Genomic DNA, 18,446 nt, shown 5'->3' on the forward strand with positions numbered 1-18,446 from the left:
TGTTTTAGGAGACTGGTGTAAATCCATCTATTGGTATCCGGTATCCGCTTTTATTTCTTTGCCTGTGGAGATCGGTGTAAGTCCATTGAGTGGCTTCTGATATCCCATTTTGTTTTAGGAGATTGGTATAAGACCATTGATTGGCATCCGATATCCGCTTTCTTTCTTTGTTTGTTTGTTATTATTAATTGCATTCCAAAGGACACACTTGAATCATCGCTATATGATTTCAAGAAGTGAACCTTCTAAGAAGCTTTACTATCCATCTTCATCCATTCATCATTCATTATGTCCTAGACTTTTCACACTTTGATTTCAAACTTGACATAAGTGTTGTGCAAACATTTTCATGTTTTTTCTAACTAAAAACCTGGACTCAAGTCCTTGACCTTTTTCCAAACTTCATTTCATAATACTTATTTGAATTGATCTTAATCATATTTTGACTTCATTTTCATAATCATAATCAGTAACTCCACTCATTCACTTGTTTTGGCTTTGTCCATTAATCTTTTCATACATGAGCTATAGGTTTGATTTATCTTAGTGGTTGATGTTAATCTCACCTTCTGTCTTTAGTGATTGAATTGTAAGTCTTCCTCGCCTATTATAGGGTTAACCCCTCTCTGGCCAGTTGAAGCTGTTCTCACATGGTGGACGTTGTTGTTTGTATAAGGTTGAGTTTTCTCCCGTGGATAACGTAAGACCTAGGGTTTGTGTTTAAAATTGAACCTAACCCACTTTTGGAAATCTTTTAGCCGAACTACGAGGTTTTGATCCTGTAAAGGTACGTAGGCAATGGTTATCCATCCAAACACAAAAATAATTAATTTGTACATTCTTTCCTCATCATCCCAATCATGTTTGCACAATACTTATGTCATAACAAATAATAATTTTCAAACAACAATTGTGAAAAGGGCTCCCTAGGAGTACCTAGGACGTAGTGGGTGCCTAACACCTTCCCATTACGTAATTTACCCCTTACCCAGAATCTCTGATCTTTTTATTAGTTTTCTACGTGTAAAACTTCTTAGGCTTTTGTTCGCTTTTTAGCCAGTCCTTTGGATAAATAAAAGTGCGGTGGCGACTCGAAAATTTCAACGTATCTCTTAGCTTATGATTTAATCGATAGATCATATAGCGACGAATACACCGCTACAGAAAAGTGGCGACTCTGCTGGGGATCGAACCCAGAATCTCTGGTTGTAGTGCCTACTTTTCACCCTTGTTGTGATATATGTTATTATTCTTTATCTGACATATTTTTGTACAATTTGGGATGAATGTATTGATTGTAATGTGTGAATTGCTTGATATACATTTGCTGTTTGCTTTGGTGATCTGTGAGATGAGTTCTATACCCGAACTCGAGTGCTCTCTAGGATAGGAGAATGGCATAGTCTTGTCGACTGGTGTGGAGTAGTCCTTAGCCAGTTGACTTGCGAGTCCATTCACTTGGTGGAGGTCATGTTGAGCTAATAATGTCACACAAGTTATTTGTGGTTAGACATTATTCTTTCAATCATGTTCCGCAGAAGCCAAGGGCCTTAGTTTACCAAACCCATCTTGGCCTATTTTTAGGACCGTAGTGCGGAGGTCGTTCAGATGTCAGTTCTGATACGATTGTCACGCGATACTACACTCATAAGAGTTTCTCTTGAGAATATTCTTGGAATACGAGTATTCGTTCCTCCGATAATATTCGAGAGATGGAACGATGATTATGGGAACCTCTGATAGAACATGTCTGGCAGGTTTAAACCCTAGTACACTCCCTTTGGGTGGTTCTTAACCGAGACTCCATGCTCGTGACTCTCAACAAACCCGTGATTCGTGGTTGAGTCGTTCAAGCATTGTTAATATCAATGGATCCCGGATCAGGTGTAAAACCTAAAATCCATCAAAGCGGCTGGTTGATATTAAGAATGTCTGAACCGGTTCGTGTACCGTTAATATCAATGGAACTTGGGTGTCGATAAGGTGAAAACCTAAATCCACCAAAATGGATGATTGATATTAGGGATACATAGAGCTTTCCCACGACCTTTGTTTGGTGTGCTTTGCTTGATCCTTGAGTGTGTTTGTTGCATTCATGCATTCACGCATTCATCCGCATTCATGTCATCAAAAGAGAAAATTTTCAAGGAACTTAAAGGGTTATTTGCAAAATTTTCAGACATGGAAAGACCAAAAAGGCATACAAAGAAGTACAGCTTTAAGCAGCCCGATGTAAAAGAGTTAAGGAATCTGACATCGTATGTATTAGATCCCTTGGGTTTCAAAGCTCGCTATGGGAAGCTTCTGCCGTTGCTGACTACTCAAGTGGATGAGGGATTGATGAGCACTCTTGCTCAGTTCTATGATCCGCTCTATCATTGCTTCTTGTTTCCGGACTTCCAGTTGCTGCCAACTTTGGAAGAATACTCTCACCTTATTGGGATTCCTATTCTGGATCAAGTGCCGTTCAGTGGCTTAGAGAGTATTCCATCTGCTCGAGAAATTTCCAGTCTGTTGCACATAGATGAAGATCTGATTAGAGCTAATCTGACTACCAAAGGCGAAATTCAGGGTTTTCCTTCCGAGTTCCTCATTGCTCAAGCCATTTTCTATGGGAAGGCCATGAGTGAGGATGCCTTTGAGGCTCTGTTCGTTTTGCTTATCTATGGATTGGTGCTGTTTCCCAACTTTGACAAGTTCGTCGATATGAATGCCATTAGGATCTTTTCAGTTCTTAATCCGGTTCCGACCTTGTTGGGTGATGCATATGTCTCAATGCACCTGAGGAATATGAAGAATGGGGGAGTCATTGTCTGCTGTTTACCCCTGCTGTACAAGTGGTTTATTTCGCACTTGCCGCAGACAGTTGCTTTCAAGGAGAACAAGGGATGTCTACGGTGGTCTCAGAGACTTATGTCTCTCACTAATGATGATATCACCTGGTATGATCGCGTGTATGACCCCGTCCAGATCATTAACTCTTGTGGGGAATTCCCTAATGTGCCTCTTCTTGGTACATGTGGTGGGATTACCTACAACCCTACGCTTGCACGTCGTCAGCTTGGGTTCCCCCTAAAGGATAAACCCCATAACATTCTGTTAGAAGGTGTGTTCTTTCAGGAGGGTAAAGATCCCCAAGGCCTGAAAGCCAGATTTGTCCGCGCTTGGCGCAATATTCGCATAAAGAGTAGGAATGAATTGGGTCCAAAGAACTGCATTGCTTTGGAGCCATACACCTCTTGGGTCAGACAGAGGGCTGCTACCTACCTGATGCCATATGATCATCCGAGACCTACATTGTTGGATGTGGCTGGGCCTTCAACCCTCCCTACCCAACGTGTAGAGGAGTTGAGAGAAGAAGACCTTTCGCGTGCCTGGATCCGCGAGAGAGAGGAATTGCTGCAGCAGCTCAAGGAGAAAGATGATATGATTGAATTTCTCGAGCACCGAGTGATCGATGATCCGAACGACACTTGGACTTCTCTGCTTCCTCAGTCTTCCAAATTCTGGAAAAGGAAGTATGATCAACTTGCAAAGGAGAAAGCTGATATGGAGGCCGCCTATGAGAGAGAGATCAAGAAGTTGTGCACTTCTCGTCTTCCCGCATCCCGAGCTAATAGGGATCCATAGGATGTCATTTACCTTTTCTCTTTGTAATAATTGAATCAAAAATGCTGTATTTCTTTGTTTTGATATATTTTGAATGAAATATTTTCCATAAGCAATCAAAATGTTTAAATATTCAAAAATATTACAAATGTACCCTAAGGGTTCCTTGAAAACAAAACATTTGCACAAGCATTTCATGCATCATTCCTGCATAAACAGGTACCCATTTTTCTGGTCTTCCGGTTCTAACCTTTGCTCTTCATTTATTTTGAAGACAAGCTGACTCACCGGTATTATACGAGGGTCAACTCTGCAAGGATTATGGAGCAGTTGGAACAAGAGAACCAGAGTTTGAGAGATGAAGTCGCCAGACTTGGCGCTCTGATGGAGCAACTTCTTGCTGCCCAGAATCAGCCTGCTCCTCAACAACCAGCAACTCCGGTTCAGCGGACTGTCATATCAGAGATAGCTACTACATCGGTGCCTGTCAGTGCCCATCAGCCTAATGCCATGCCTCCCGGTTTTCCTTGGGGGATGCCTCCTGGCTTCATGCCTGATCTGCCAGCTCCTACATTCGCTCAAATGCCGGCATCTAGCCCGGTCCCTATTCCTGTGCCTCCTGTCGTGCATACCATGCCTAGGGTAGACGACACCATTTATCATTCTGAAGCTTCTGAAGGCTCAGATGTGCATGAGAAAATGGATGCAATGAACGACCAATTCCTTGAGCTGAGGAAGGAATTGAGAACTCTCCGTGGCAAAGATCTCTTCGGCAAGTCAGCAGCCGAACTTTGTCTAGTTCCCGGTGTTAAAATACCTGTTAAATTCAAGGTCCCAGACTTTGAGAAGTATAAAGGGAACACTTGTCCTTTGGCACACTTGGTCATGTATGCCAGAAAGATGTCTACGCAGACCGACAACGATCAACTCTTGATCCACTATTTCCAAGACAGCTTGTCTGGTGCTGCTCTCCGTTGGTACATGAGTCTGGACAGTGCCAACATCCGCTCTTTCAATGATCTTGGCGAAGCTTTCGTCAAGCAATACAAATATAATGTTGACATGGCGCCTGACAGAGATCAACTCAGGTCTATGTCACAAAAGGACAAGGAATCGTTCAAGGAGTACGCCCAGAGATGGCGTGAGCTGGCAGCTCAGATCACTCCACCATTAGAAGAGAAGGAGATGACCAAGATCTTTCTGAAGACTCTTGGGTCATTCTATTATGAGAGAATGGTGGCTAGTGCTCCCTCTGATTTCACCGAGATGGTGAACATGGGGATGCGACTTGAAGAAGGCGTCCGCGAAGGACGATTAGTTAAAGATGATGGTTCTTCCTCTAAACGGTATGGAGCGTTTAAGAGGAAAGAAGGTGAAGCTCATGCTGTGCAGTCTCAGCCGAAACATCGAAGACCCTCTGTTCAGAGGAAGCCTGCACATCATTCCAAACATCAGCATCAGGTGGCTAGTGTGGCTCCTGTATTCAAGGATAATGCTCAGCAGTATCAGCATCAGCAGCAATATCCACAACCGCAATATCAACAGCAACAGCAGCGTCCACAGCAACAGGCTTACCAGCCTCGTGGAAGTACAACCAACCAAGCAAATGTGAACTATGATAGGAAGAAGGTCAGCTTCGACCCTATTCCGATGACATATACAGAGCTTTATCCCTCCTTGTTGGAGAGAAAGTTGGTTTCGCCCAGGGATCCTCCTGCTATTCCTGCAAATCCGCAATGGTGGTACAAACCAGACCAGCATTGTGTCTACCATTCCGGTGCTCCGGGCCACAACGTTGAGAACTGTTTCCTGCTGAAGAATAAGGTTCAAGACCTTATGAGAAGTGGAATTCTGAGTTTCGAGGACTCTAATCCTAATGTCACCAGGAACCCATTGCCTTCGCATGGGAAGTCTGTGAATATGATTCAGGAAGACCTTGGGAAGTACAAGGTGAAGTATATCAGTCATATCCGGCAATCGTTGGTTGATTTACATAAAATGCTGTGTCAGCACAGTTATTTGAAGCATAACCATGACCAGTGCCGCGTCTGTTCTGTTAATCGCTTGGGTTGCGATCAGGTTCGCCGAGAACTGCAAACGCTGTTGAATGAAGGTACCATTGAGATTCTCCAGAATCGCAATGTTGATATTGTTGAGCCCGAAGTGAGTGTTATCTCCCCGGTGTTCAAGCTTCCAGAGCCCGTTGTTATTCGGTACAATAGCAGCAAATCTAAGGCTTCACCTTCCTTGATTATCAAGCCAGCCGGCCCTGTGCCGTATTCATCTGACAAAGCCGTGCCTTTCCGGTACAATCCTGTTGCTGTCCAGGATGGGGTTGAAGTACCTCTGCCGTCTACTTCCGTGACCACTATCGCTGATGTTAGTGGATTGACCCGGAGTGGTCGTGTGTTTTCCGCACCTGCCAAAGCTCCGGCTGTTGCTTCTGAATCTGTTGAGCGCCCTGTAGGGAATGCTGTGAATGTTCAGAATCCGGCACTTGCTGTCGCCCAGCCATCCTCCTCTGTGCAAAAGACTCCTGTTTCTTCAGATGGCCCGAGTGGCATTGTTGATGAAGAATCTGATGAGATGCTGAGGCTCATCAGAAAGAGTGAGTACAATATTGTAGACCAGCTTCTACATACGCCCTCCAAGATTTCTATTCTTTCTCTATTGCTGAACTCAGAGCCTCATCGGGAATCTCTGCAGAAAGTCTTGGATCTGGCGTATGTCGATCACGACGTCACCCTGGAACAATTTGATAGCATTGTTGCAAACATTACCGCTTGCAACACTCTGAGCTTTTGTGACGCTGATCTCCCTGAGGAGGGAAGAGACCACAACATGGCTTTACACATATCTATGAACTGCAAATCTGATGCAATGTCCAATGTACTGGTGGACACTGGATCATCTCTGAATGTATTGCCAAAATCCACACTCTCACGATTGTCATATCAAGGTCCTCCTATGAGGCAGAGTGGGGTTGTTGTTAAAGCTTTTGATGGGTCGCGTAAGACCGTGATTGGGGAAGTGGATCTCCCAATCAAAATCGGACCAAGTGATTTCCAGATCACTTTTCAAGTAATGGATATTCACCCATCATACAGCTGTCTCTTGGGCAGACCATGGATTCACGAGGCTGGCGCCGTGACATCCACCCTACACCAAAAGTTGAAGTTTGTGAAAAACAAGAAATTGGTTGTAGTAGGGGGAGAAAAGGCTCTCCTGGTCAGTAATCTATCTTCTTTCTCGTACATTGATGCTGAGGATGAAGTTGGAACTCAGTTCCAAGCTTTATCTATTGATAAACCAATCGAGAAGAAGTCTCCTTCATTCACTTCCTACCGAGATGCTAAGCTGGCCATTGAATGTGGTGCAGTTGCTGGATTAGGGAAAGTGCTTGAACTTGAAGATAATCGATCCCGGGCTGGCATTGGCTTTGGTTCTGGGGCATGCAATGAGCAAGGTCTGTTCACCAGTGGAGGATTCATCCATGCTGATCAACCTGCAGAAGAGGAAGCTGCTGCTATCATCGAAGAAGAAGATGCAGAAGACTTGAACAACTTTGTTATTCCTGGTGGTGTCTGCCACAATTGGGTCGCTGTGGATGTTCCTACAGTTATCCATAGATCAGAGTAATTGTTCATTTTGTTTAAAACCCTTCTCCCATGCCAAAAGGAGAAGTGATGACATTGTTGGCAAAGCATATATACAATGATATTTTCATTCAATTTTTGCATTGTTAAACATTTGTTTTTCCTTTGTTTTCACTTTTTGCTTTTCTTTATGAAATCAGTGATCACAAAAAACCATAAAAACAAAAATAAAAGCTTCGAAAGCAACATTTTTTTCATCTGCATAATGATTTGCTTGTTTAAATGCTGAAATTTTTCTTAACCAAAATCATTATGCAGGTTGATCCTAAAACCCATTGAACATAATGATCCAACGCCATCTCCCAACTTTGAATTCCCTGTATTTGAGGCAGAGGAAGATGACGTTGAAGAGATTCCTGATGAGATCACTCGTCTCCTTGAGCACGAAGAGAAGATCATTCAGCCGCATCTCGAAGACTTGGAAACAGTCAACTTGGGATCTGAAGATTGTGAGCGCCTGGTGAAGATTGGGGCACTTCTTGAAGGGTCTGTTAAGGAAGATTTGATCAGTTTGCTACGAGAATATTCAGATATCTTTGCTTGGTCCTATGAAGACATGCCGGGTTTAGATACAGATATTGTGCAACATTTCCTGCCTTTGAAGCCTGAGTGCGTGCCTGTGAAGCAGAAGCTCAGAAGAACTCATCCAGATATGGCAGTGAAGATCAAAGAGGAAGTTCAGAAGCAAATTGATGCGGGGTTTCTGGTGACTTCGACATATCCTCTATGGGTGGCCAATATTGTGCCTGTTCCTAAGAAGGACGGAAAAGTCCGCATGTGCGTTGATTACAGAGATTTGAATAAAGCTAGTCCAAAAGACGATTTTCCTCTACCACACATTGACATGTTGGTAGACAATACAGCTAAATTCAAAGTCTTTTCCTTTATGGACGGATTTTCCGGATATAATCAAATCAAAATGGCACCAGAGGATATGGAGAAGACAACATTCATCACACCTTGGGGAACATTCTGTTATCGAGTGATGCCCTTCGGTTTGAAGAACGCCGGAGCCACGTATCAACGAGCTATGACTACCTTGTTTCATGATATGATGCACAAGGAGATAGAAGTCTATGTTGATGATATGATTGCTAAGTCCCGAACGGAAGTTGAGCATATTGAGCATTTGTTGAAGCTTTTTCAGCGTTTGAGGAAGTTCCAGCTTCGTCTGAATCCGAACAAATGTACTTTTGGAGTCCGTTCCGGCAAGTTGTTGGGTTTTGTGGTAAGTGAAAGAGGTATTGAGGTTGATCCTGCAAAGGTCAAAGCAATACAAGAGATGCCCGCACCCAAAACTGAGAAGCAAGTCCGAGGTTTTCTTGGCCGCTTGAATTACATTTCCAGATTTATATCCCACATGACTGCCACATGTGCGCCGATATTTAAGCTCCTCCGGAAAGATCAGTCTCATGATTGGACCGAGGATTGCCAGAAAGCTTTCGACAGTATCAAGGATTATCTGTCTGAACCTCCGATTTTGTCTCCGCCTGTGGAAGGAAGACCTCTGATTATGTACTTAACAGTTCTTGAAGACTCGATGGGTTGTGTACTCGGTCAACAAGATGAATCAGGGAAGAAGGAGTTTGCTATATACTACCTCAGTAAGAAGTTTACTGATTGTGAGTCTCGGTACTCTATGCTTGAGAAGACGTGCTGTGCTTTAGCTTGGGCAGCTAAGCGTTTGCGCCAGTACATGATAAATCATACAACTTGGTTGATATCCAGAATGGATCCAATTAAGTATATCTTCGAGAAGCCTGCTTTAACTGGGAGGATTGCCCGTTGGCAGATGTTATTGTCTGAGTATGATATTGAGTATCGAGCTCAGAAAGCTATCAAAGGTAGTATCTTGGCTGACCATTTAGCACACCAGCCAATTGAAGATCATCAGTCTGTTCAGTATGATTTCCCTGACGAGGAAATTCTGTATTTGAAAATGAAAGATTGCGATGAGCCTACGCTTGATGAAGGTCCAGAACCTGGTTCCAGATGGACGATGGTGTTTGATGGCGCTGTTAATCAATATGGAAATGGAATTGGGGCAGTAATTGTTAATCCCCAGGGTTCGCACATTCCGTTTACAGCAAGGCTAACTTTCAAATGCACGAATAATATGGCGGAATACGAAGCCTGTATTATGGGACTTGAAGAATGCATTGACTTGAGAGTCAAGTATCTTGATGTCTATGGTGATTCAGCTTTGGTTGTCAATCAGATCAAGGGTGAATGGGAGACGAATCAACCAGGTCTCATCCCATACAGAGATTATGCAAGGAGAATTTCAACATTCTTCACAGAAGTTGAATTTTATCATATTCCTCGAGAGGATAATCGGATGGCAGATGCCCTTGCTACGCTTGCTTCCATGATAGTTGTCAGATGGTGGAATGATGTTCCCAACATTACTGTGATGCGCTTGGACAGACCAGCTCACATATTTGCAATCGAAGAAGTGAAAGATGACAAGCCTTGGTATTTTGATATCAAGAATTTCCTCCAGAACCAGGTCTACCCGCCTGGGGCATCTGTGAAAGATAGGAAAACTTTGAGAAGGTTGTCAGGCAGTTTCTACCTCAGTGGTGAAGTGCTGTACAAGAGAAATTTTGATATGGTTTTGCTCAGATGCGTGGATAGACACGAAGCAAACCTATTGATGACTGAGGTCCATGAGGGTTCATTTGGTACTCATTCCAATGGACATGCCATGGCTAAGAAGATGTTGAGAGCAGGCTACTATTGGCTGACAATGGAGTCTGACTGTTGCAAGTATGTGAAGAAATGTCACAAGTGTCAAATTTATGCGGATAAGATTCATATTCCTCCGACACTCCTGAATGTGATTTCATCACCATGGCCTTTCTCCATGTGGGGAATCGACATGATCGGTATGATTGAACCGAAAGCGTCCAACGGACATCGATTTATTCTCGTAGCAATTGATTACTTCACCAAATGGGTTGAAGCCGCTTCGTACGCGAATGTAACCAGACAGGTGGTTGTGAAGTTTATCAAGAACCAGTTGATTTGCCGTTATGGTGTGCCAGAAAGGATCATTACTGATAATGGATCCAATCTGAATAACAAGATGATGGATGAGTTGTGCGCTGAATTCAAGATTGCACACCATAATTCCTCTCCTTACAGACCTAAGATGAATGGGGCTGTTGAAGCTGCTAACAAGAATATCAAGAGAATTATCCAGAAGATGACTGTCACCTACAAAGATTGGCATGAGATGCTGCCATTTGCTTTGCATGGATACCGTACGTCTGTACGCACTTCGACAGGGGCAACCCCTTTCTCTCTTGTTTATGGCATGGAAGCCGTTCTCCCAGTAGAGGTGGAGATCCCATCAATGCGAGTCTTGATGGAAGCCAAGTTGACTGATGCTGAATGGATTCAGAGTCGTTACGACCAGTTGAATTTGATTGAAGAGAAGCGATTAACTGCCATGTGCCATGGTCAGTTATATCAGCAGAGAATGAAGAAAGCATTCGACAAGAAGGTCAAGCCTCGCGTGTTCCGAGAAGGTGACCTCGTGCTCAAGAAAGTTTTGTCTTTCGCGCCCGATTCCAGGGGCAAGTGGACTCCAAACTACGAGGGTCCATATGTTGTTAAGAGAGCCTTTTCAGGCGGAGCTTTGATGCTTACAACAATGGATGGGGAGGATTTCACTCGTCCTGTGAATTCAGATGCAGTTAAGAGATACTTTGCCTAAAAAAAAAAAGTATATGCAAATGAAAAAGAATGAAAAAACAGAAAGCTCGCTAAGTTGAAAACCCGAAAGGGCGGCTTAGGCAAAAATGAGCGTCTCGGTGGAGGACCCGCAAGGGTAATCCAGGCAAAAATTAGAGACTTGAAAAAAGAGATATATTTGCATCCCGCTAGATTGAGTACCTCACTCTGGGGCAATCTAGGCAAAAGTTAGGGATTTGGCAAGTAACTGCATCCTGACAAGACTTTCTGGTTCATCAGTCGTCATTTCGTCAGCGGATTCTCGATTCGTCGTCAACTGAAGCTTCGGATACATCGAGATTCAAATTGGTAGAGAAAGGATCATTATGTTCAATGTAGCCCTCTTCCAATATATATCACTGATTTCAAATTTGTACAGATCTATGGAGTCTTGCCATTTGCAGACTACCATTCTATCAAATCAATTCGAGCTTTTTATTCAATTATTTGCACTCTTATTTGTTTCAATTCAACAAATGTTTTGCATGTTTTAAATTGATAAAATGTCATTGTTTTAAACAAATCAAATTTTGCAAAATTTTTGTTTAAACAAAGTGAACATTCACAAGATTGAAAGGATACTCAAGAATATCTCAGTGCTCTCCCGAGGGTGGCATGATTCCCAACAGGTAAGACATTCGTTCATATTCCTGGTTTGGTGGTATCTTCTTTCTTTAGATCTTTGTTGAGGCTGTTCCTCAGACAGAGTTGTTGTTGGGGTTGTTCCCCAGTACAGTCGCAAGTGATTTGTTGTTGAAGACTTCGTACTCTCCAGCAGCAGTTTTTTCCCTAGCATGGGTGTTTTCCTTGTAGAAGTTTCGGCGGTTGATGGTTTGTCATCTTGGTGCCCCGTCCCTTTATCCAGTGGGTCATATCCCCCGACTTTATTTGTCTCCTCAGCACAGTCATGAGTGTAACTGTTGATTGATACTCCCCTCGGAGTCGCGAGTAGGGCTGTTATTAATATCCCCACCAGAGTTGCAAGTGGAGTTGTTACCGCTTTTCCCCATGCAGTGTGCCAGCAGGATTTGTTTGTTTCCTCAGCACGTTAGTTTTCTTTTGAAGACTCGGTAAGTCAGTGGTTTGATACCCGGTACTTTACCCGTTCCCCGACGAAGTCGTCTGTGGAATTGTTGCTATCTCTCCATCAGAGTTTATTCTCTTCAGCAGAGCAGGATTTATTTTCCTGAGCAGTTTTGATTTGGGTTGACATCCCAGTATTGCAACCATCTTTTCCTCAGCGTAGTCTGCAGGATGTTTGTTGTGGCAGTTTCGCCCGTTGAATACTCCTTCAATCCCAGTATGGTCGGATGATGGCTCTAGCCTCCAGTGAACGGATTTATTTCCTGACTGTATATTCTCCCCAAGTGGAGTGGTTTGTTGCAGAACCTATTTGTTTGATCTGTCCTCTCTCAGTTGGTTTGTGCCCAAGAGAGTAGCCGACATTTTTCCCCAGTAGAGTTGCTTATGCAGTTAGATTCTATCTGGATGATATTATTCTCCCTCAGTGGGTTGTTCCTGATATCTGATTCTCTGCTTCTTCAGCGGTACTCGCAGATCTTTGCTTTACAGCATGTGGATCTCCACAGATTGGCTCTCCAGTTGGTTTATTTCCCCTGGAAGTATAATACCGGACGTTTAGTTCCTGAACCTGTTTGTGTTAGAATTGTCTGTTTTGTCAGCATTCATCAAACATAAATCACGCATATTCATGCATATTCATAAACATTCAGATATTCATATTGCATTTCTTGCCATATATCTTTTGTTTGTCGTGTCTCCTGCTATGGTGATATAGATCTCTTTATAGATCTCCCCAAGCAGATGTCGGGTGTTATAAATCTCTCCATATAGAGTCAACCCCATAAGCAGAAAATGTTTGTCTTTCCTTCTGCAGTTCCCCACTGAGATTATCCTCGTGGATGCCGGTTTCTTCCGTTTCCTCCCAACACATATATTGGGGTGGATTTTCCTATTTGAGTTACATCCTCATTAGGACGTGTCTTGATTCAGTCTGTCTTTTCGGATCGTTCCCGAATTGGCTATTTGTCAAATATCTTGTGTTTCCCAGTGGGTTGTTCCCCAGCGGAATGTTTTTGGGCCTCTACCCTCATAACCGGTAGTTGTAAGTCCTATCTTTTCCTGGCTTTCTTAACAGAATTTGTGGTTATACACCTTTTATTCTCCAGCCAGAGTTTTTGGTTTTCTACCTCATACCCGGTAGTTGTAAATCCTATTTTTTCCTGCTCTTCAGCAGTTTGTGGTTTGTTATAAACCCTATTTTTGGTTTCCCGTGCGGATTTGTGATTTGTTCTGTTCCCCACGCGGAGTTGTTGGTCTTCTACCCCGTATTCGGTAGATGTAAACCCTAATTTTGTGGTTATCTTCATCCAATATTTGATGATGATTTTCCTTTGCTTGTATAAGTTGCTCAGATCAGCACTTATATCCGTAGCAAGTCTTTTGTGGATAATTGCCGTATGCTAGCAATTTTATCCCCAGTGGGTCTTTTCACCGTATGCTAGTGATTTGTTCCCCGGATCATTGTTTGTTTATCAATGTATCCCCAGCTAGTCTTCTGTCGATAATTGCCGGATGCTTGCAATTTATCCTCAGCAGTTCGCCTTTCATTTACCTTTTTGTTGGTAATGTCTGTTGTTCCTTTTGATTGGTTGTCATTATATACCTGATTTGGTATCCCGATGCCTTTCTTTTCGGTTGATTTATCCTTTATTAACCCAGTAACCGGTTGTGGATAGTCTTCCATGCGAGTATATTATTCACGGTCTGCCGGTAATGAATAGTATATCTCATGCACTCTTCAGTCGAAACCCTTTGTGTTTCCCCGGTCGAGTAAGATTCGTTATTTCCCTTTGTGGAGTCGAATATTCTTGTTGTTGGATAATTGCCGGATGCTTGCAATTTATCCTTTGAGTTGTCTTTCGTTTACCCGTATGCTTGGTATCGATTGTCTCTCTCTTTTTGGTTAGTCACCTATTATATACCCAGTAACCGGTATCTCTGGTGTCTTTTCCTTTCGAGTGTATTATTCACGGTCTGCCGGTAATGAATAATATATCTCATGCGCTCTTTAGTTGGAATCCTTTGTTGATTTTCCCCCAACTGAGCAAGATTCGTATTCTCTGTAGAATCGAATGGCCATCCTTTAACCAGTTTGTGTTTTGGATGATGAGTGTTTTGGAAGTGAAAACCAATTCACATTTTCGGTAGATCACCTATTATATACCCAGTAACCGGTATCTCTGGTGTTTCTTACCATGCGAGTTTATTATCTACGTTCTGACGGTAATAGATAATATATCTCATGCGAGTATCTTATCCACGGTCTGCCGGTAATGGATATTATATCTCATGCACTCTTTGGGTTTGTGTCCCCATTTGAGTAAGATTCGTTTTCCCGTTGTGGATGCGAATGTCCATCCTGTAAGTCGATTTGCTTTTTCAAGCCCTCCTTTCGGATGATGAGTGTTTTGGAAGTGAAAACCAATTCACGTCTTCGGATCTTATCCTATAAACAACCCAGTAACCGGTCCAGGATAATTTTCCTTTCGAGTATATTATTCACGGTCTGCCGGTAATGAATAATATGTCTCATCTGAGTATTCTATCCACGTTCTGACGGTAATGGATATTATATCTCGTTCGCTCTTGAGTCAATCTTTTGATTATTTTCCCCTCAGAGTAAGATTCATTTTCCTTGTGAGATTGAATGTCCATCCTAAACAAGTCTGCTTTTCTAGCTCTCTTCAGGATGATGAGTGTTTTGGAAGTGAAATCCATTTCACGCTTTGGTCGGTCACCTATTATATACCCAGTAACCGGTATCCTTGGTGTTCCCTCCTTTCTGCTCCCTATTATGACCTCGGTCCCCCTGTGGAGTCAGATTTTCCCGAGTTTGTTACCCGTATGCTTGGTAACATCTCATTTCTTTGTTGCTTCCCCAGTGGAACTTTCTGTTGCTTCTCTCCAGGAGTCAGCTTGTGTCCCTCCAATGGATTTATTTTCCATTTGGAATTCTTTTCCCCAGTGTGAGTCCTTCACTCCCCAGTGAGTTCTCCAGTCTGTTTTCTGTTTTCTAATCAGAGTCGTGTTTTAATCACGTTGTGTCAGTTTTGTTTTTTCCCAGTTCAGAGTCGTGTCTTGTTCACACATTTCTTTTATTATCCCCATAGAGTCTTGTTAGAGTCTCTGTTCCTGGTGAGTATATTACTCCGATGGATCGTCTTTTCTTCTGTGTGAATCATATTCCCCACAGAATTTGCGTCTTTTGCATGCATACATCTGCATCATGAGGTCTCTTAGGGACCAAAATTTGTCTCATTACTGTTATTTAAGCCCATTCTACCGCGTCGAGATGAAGATTTCTAAACTTCACTTCTCCGGCTAGAATGACCTTAAATAGGGGCATCTGTAAGACCCCAATTTTGGGCCCTAAGATCCCTCATGGCCCATATCATTCATATCATAACCTCAAGGATCAATGCATGCTTTTGCTTTCCTCTAGTGGGTAGATTGCCTTGTGGGTTTGTTTCTTGATCACCAAGCATACTTTGCATTTGTATATCTTTGCTTTCATATGTTTATCATTCAAAAAGTACAAAAATATTGTCAGTCTAATCTTGTTGCTTGCAGTGGAAGTAATCATCAGCAATTAGGTCAAGATGGTCAACAGTCAGTCAAAGCAATGGATGGTGGCCATTCTTGCAGAATTTGGGCACCATGCTCAATAATCAAAAGTTCATATGACTTGAGACATCATTTGAAGTCAAGTCCTCAAAGAATTAGGGTTTGGAATTCATCAGAAGAGGATCAGTCAGTCCCAAAACCCTAGAAACAGTCAAACTTGGTCAACTGTTGGTTTAATCAGGATTTGATGATTAGAATTGATTTAAAGAGTTCACTCATGCTTGTGTAAGCCTCATCTATCATGTTCAACCTCATCATGGAAGAAAATCAAGTCAAATCAGAAATTTTCCAGAAATAGAAAGTGGACCTGTAATTTCAACTGCCAAAAATGGAAACTTCTTGATCTTAAGCTTACATCATGATACAAGCTCCAAATGAATTTTTGCCCAACATGAAAGTTGAAGATCTTGTCTTCCCATTTTCAAAAAGTCCAAGAACATCAAAATCCCATGTGTGGTTGTCAAGATATGATCAAATCATTTTCATCAATTTTTGAACTTCAACAAGCCATAACTCTCAAACCATAAGGCCAAATTTGGTGGGGTTTTTTCCTACACACCACATTTTTCATCCTCTTTCCAAAAATATAAATTTCATGACCTAAAACCTTACCATTCAAAATGGCATTTTTGGACCTTTTGCTTTTAAATTCAAAGTTTGACCAAACTTTGACTTTTTGAGTTTTTGACTTTTTCTTGATTTGGTCAATTGGGAAATGTTCCATATCACATTTTTGACTTGTTCCAATTCCAAAACCATCATCATACCATCATTCCATCATCATTTTGGATCAAAATTCAAAATTGGCAAAAGGTGCAAATAGAAGTACATAAGGCAAAATCAGTACAGCTTTTTCTTGTACAACCAAGACAGCAAATATGTTGTCCTTTTTGCAGCCTGTAGCAGCCCAATTCGCAGCAGCACACACCCTCCATTTCACTTGTTCCTCAATTAGCAAAAATGCAAATCACCCATTTTGAACAAAACAAGCTTACCATTTAATTAAGTGATGTTAAACAGGTGATATATAATTGTTTTTCTGTCAAAACAAACCCTAGTTTTGCAGCTGCCATCACAGAAAAAACCTCACTCTCTCATTTTTGCTCTTTGGCCAAAACCACATTTCTGCTCACAAAACTCAAAACCTCCAAGGAACCTTTAGTTGATTCATCACTTGGACAATATACTGAGTCCATTTCCACCATCAAACACCAGCTGTACAACCTCCTTCTCCCTCTGTTTTTTCCAAGCACCCTTTAATGGCAAGATGAGATTTGAAGAGCTCCAAGTATTCTCAAGCTGGAAAAGCTTCAGCATCCTTCACTACAAAGCATAAGCGTCGCCTGTTTGCACCTTATTCTATCAATACACAACTGTTGCTACGATTTCTTCCAAACCAAGTAAGTTATCGACCTCCCTCATATGCCCTGCTATGTTATGTTTCTGAAAGGTCTTGGTATGCTAGTTTCAATGCAATTTGTTTTGAATGAAATGGTTGTGACATGTGGGAGAAATCCGAATTTTCCTTTTTGTGTACAAATGAACTTTTGCACGATTTGCCTTGCTGGAATAGATTCAATGAGCTTTGATGATGCATTCTTGTTGTTTGATATGTGCTGATGCTATGGGCTTACTTGATTTGGATTTCTACACATTTTGAAATTTCAAGTTACACATTGATGTTGAGCATATGCTGTCGTATTTAAACCAAACACTTTGCCTAGAAATCTCTCATGTTTGTTTTGGTCTTGTTGTGTATAACATGTTTGCATTGAAGAGCATTATTATTGCCATGTTGTTTTCTTGGTGTTGTTTATGGGTTTGTCGAGTTAATGATGAGTTTGAATGCTGTTGCCTTGTGAAATCCCAATGCTGCTGTAGTTGAAACCTTGGTCCTTTCCATAAATCATGACTTTATGTATGCCCTAGTTTGGCTGATGTTATTGCTTGTGATTATGTGATTGATTTCATGGCTATGCTATTACACTGTATTTGGTCTGTTATCGAATTTGACATACCACTGCTATGCATTGCCCTGCTGCTGTTATGTTGGTTCTGTTATGTACTGTTGTTGCTGCTGTGTCGTTTTGAGAACTCCAAGATTAATTTCCAGAAGTTTTCCTGCTGTTTGCAACCTGACCATTGCCCAAAACCATTTGATTTATGTTGTTGCTGTTGTTTGTTTTGGTTGGTGCTGCATGATGAGGTTACATTGCTTTGTTTTAATTATTGACATTGGTTACAGTTGATGCTTGAATGTTGAACAATTGATATTGGAGTTGTATGCTGTGTGTAAACCCCTAGTATTGCCTGAAAACCCAGATAATTCAAGGTTGATTGACTGCCGTTTGCTATATGTTGCAATGCCATGTTATTGAATGATGTTGCTTGAAGCTTGTTTCTCTGAGCTGAACATATTGTATGCTGTTGTTTGGATGCTTGTTGGTTGGAACTCCACTTGATGATTTTGATGAACACATTATGCTACAAATTGATGATGAATACCATATATGCTGCTGTTACTTTGAAACCTCATGACCATGCCTAGAAATCCATGTAAATCATGTTTGAATGCTGCCATGCCAGTTGTATGTTGTTTGAACTTTGATTGCAATTGACCTCAATGTGATTGTATGAGGAACCATGCTAATTGAACCATGCTGCTGCTACAGCCAAGCACATAAACCTTAGCCATTTCCAAAATTCCTGCTGGCTGCTTTTGTCTGATTTGCATGA

Source organism: Lathyrus oleraceus, chromosome 2 (assembly GCF_024323335.1).
Source record: "Lathyrus oleraceus cultivar Zhongwan6 chromosome 2, CAAS_Psat_ZW6_1.0, whole genome shotgun sequence".
NCBI classification, from domain to species: Eukaryota; Viridiplantae; Streptophyta; class Magnoliopsida; order Fabales; family Fabaceae; genus Lathyrus; species Lathyrus oleraceus.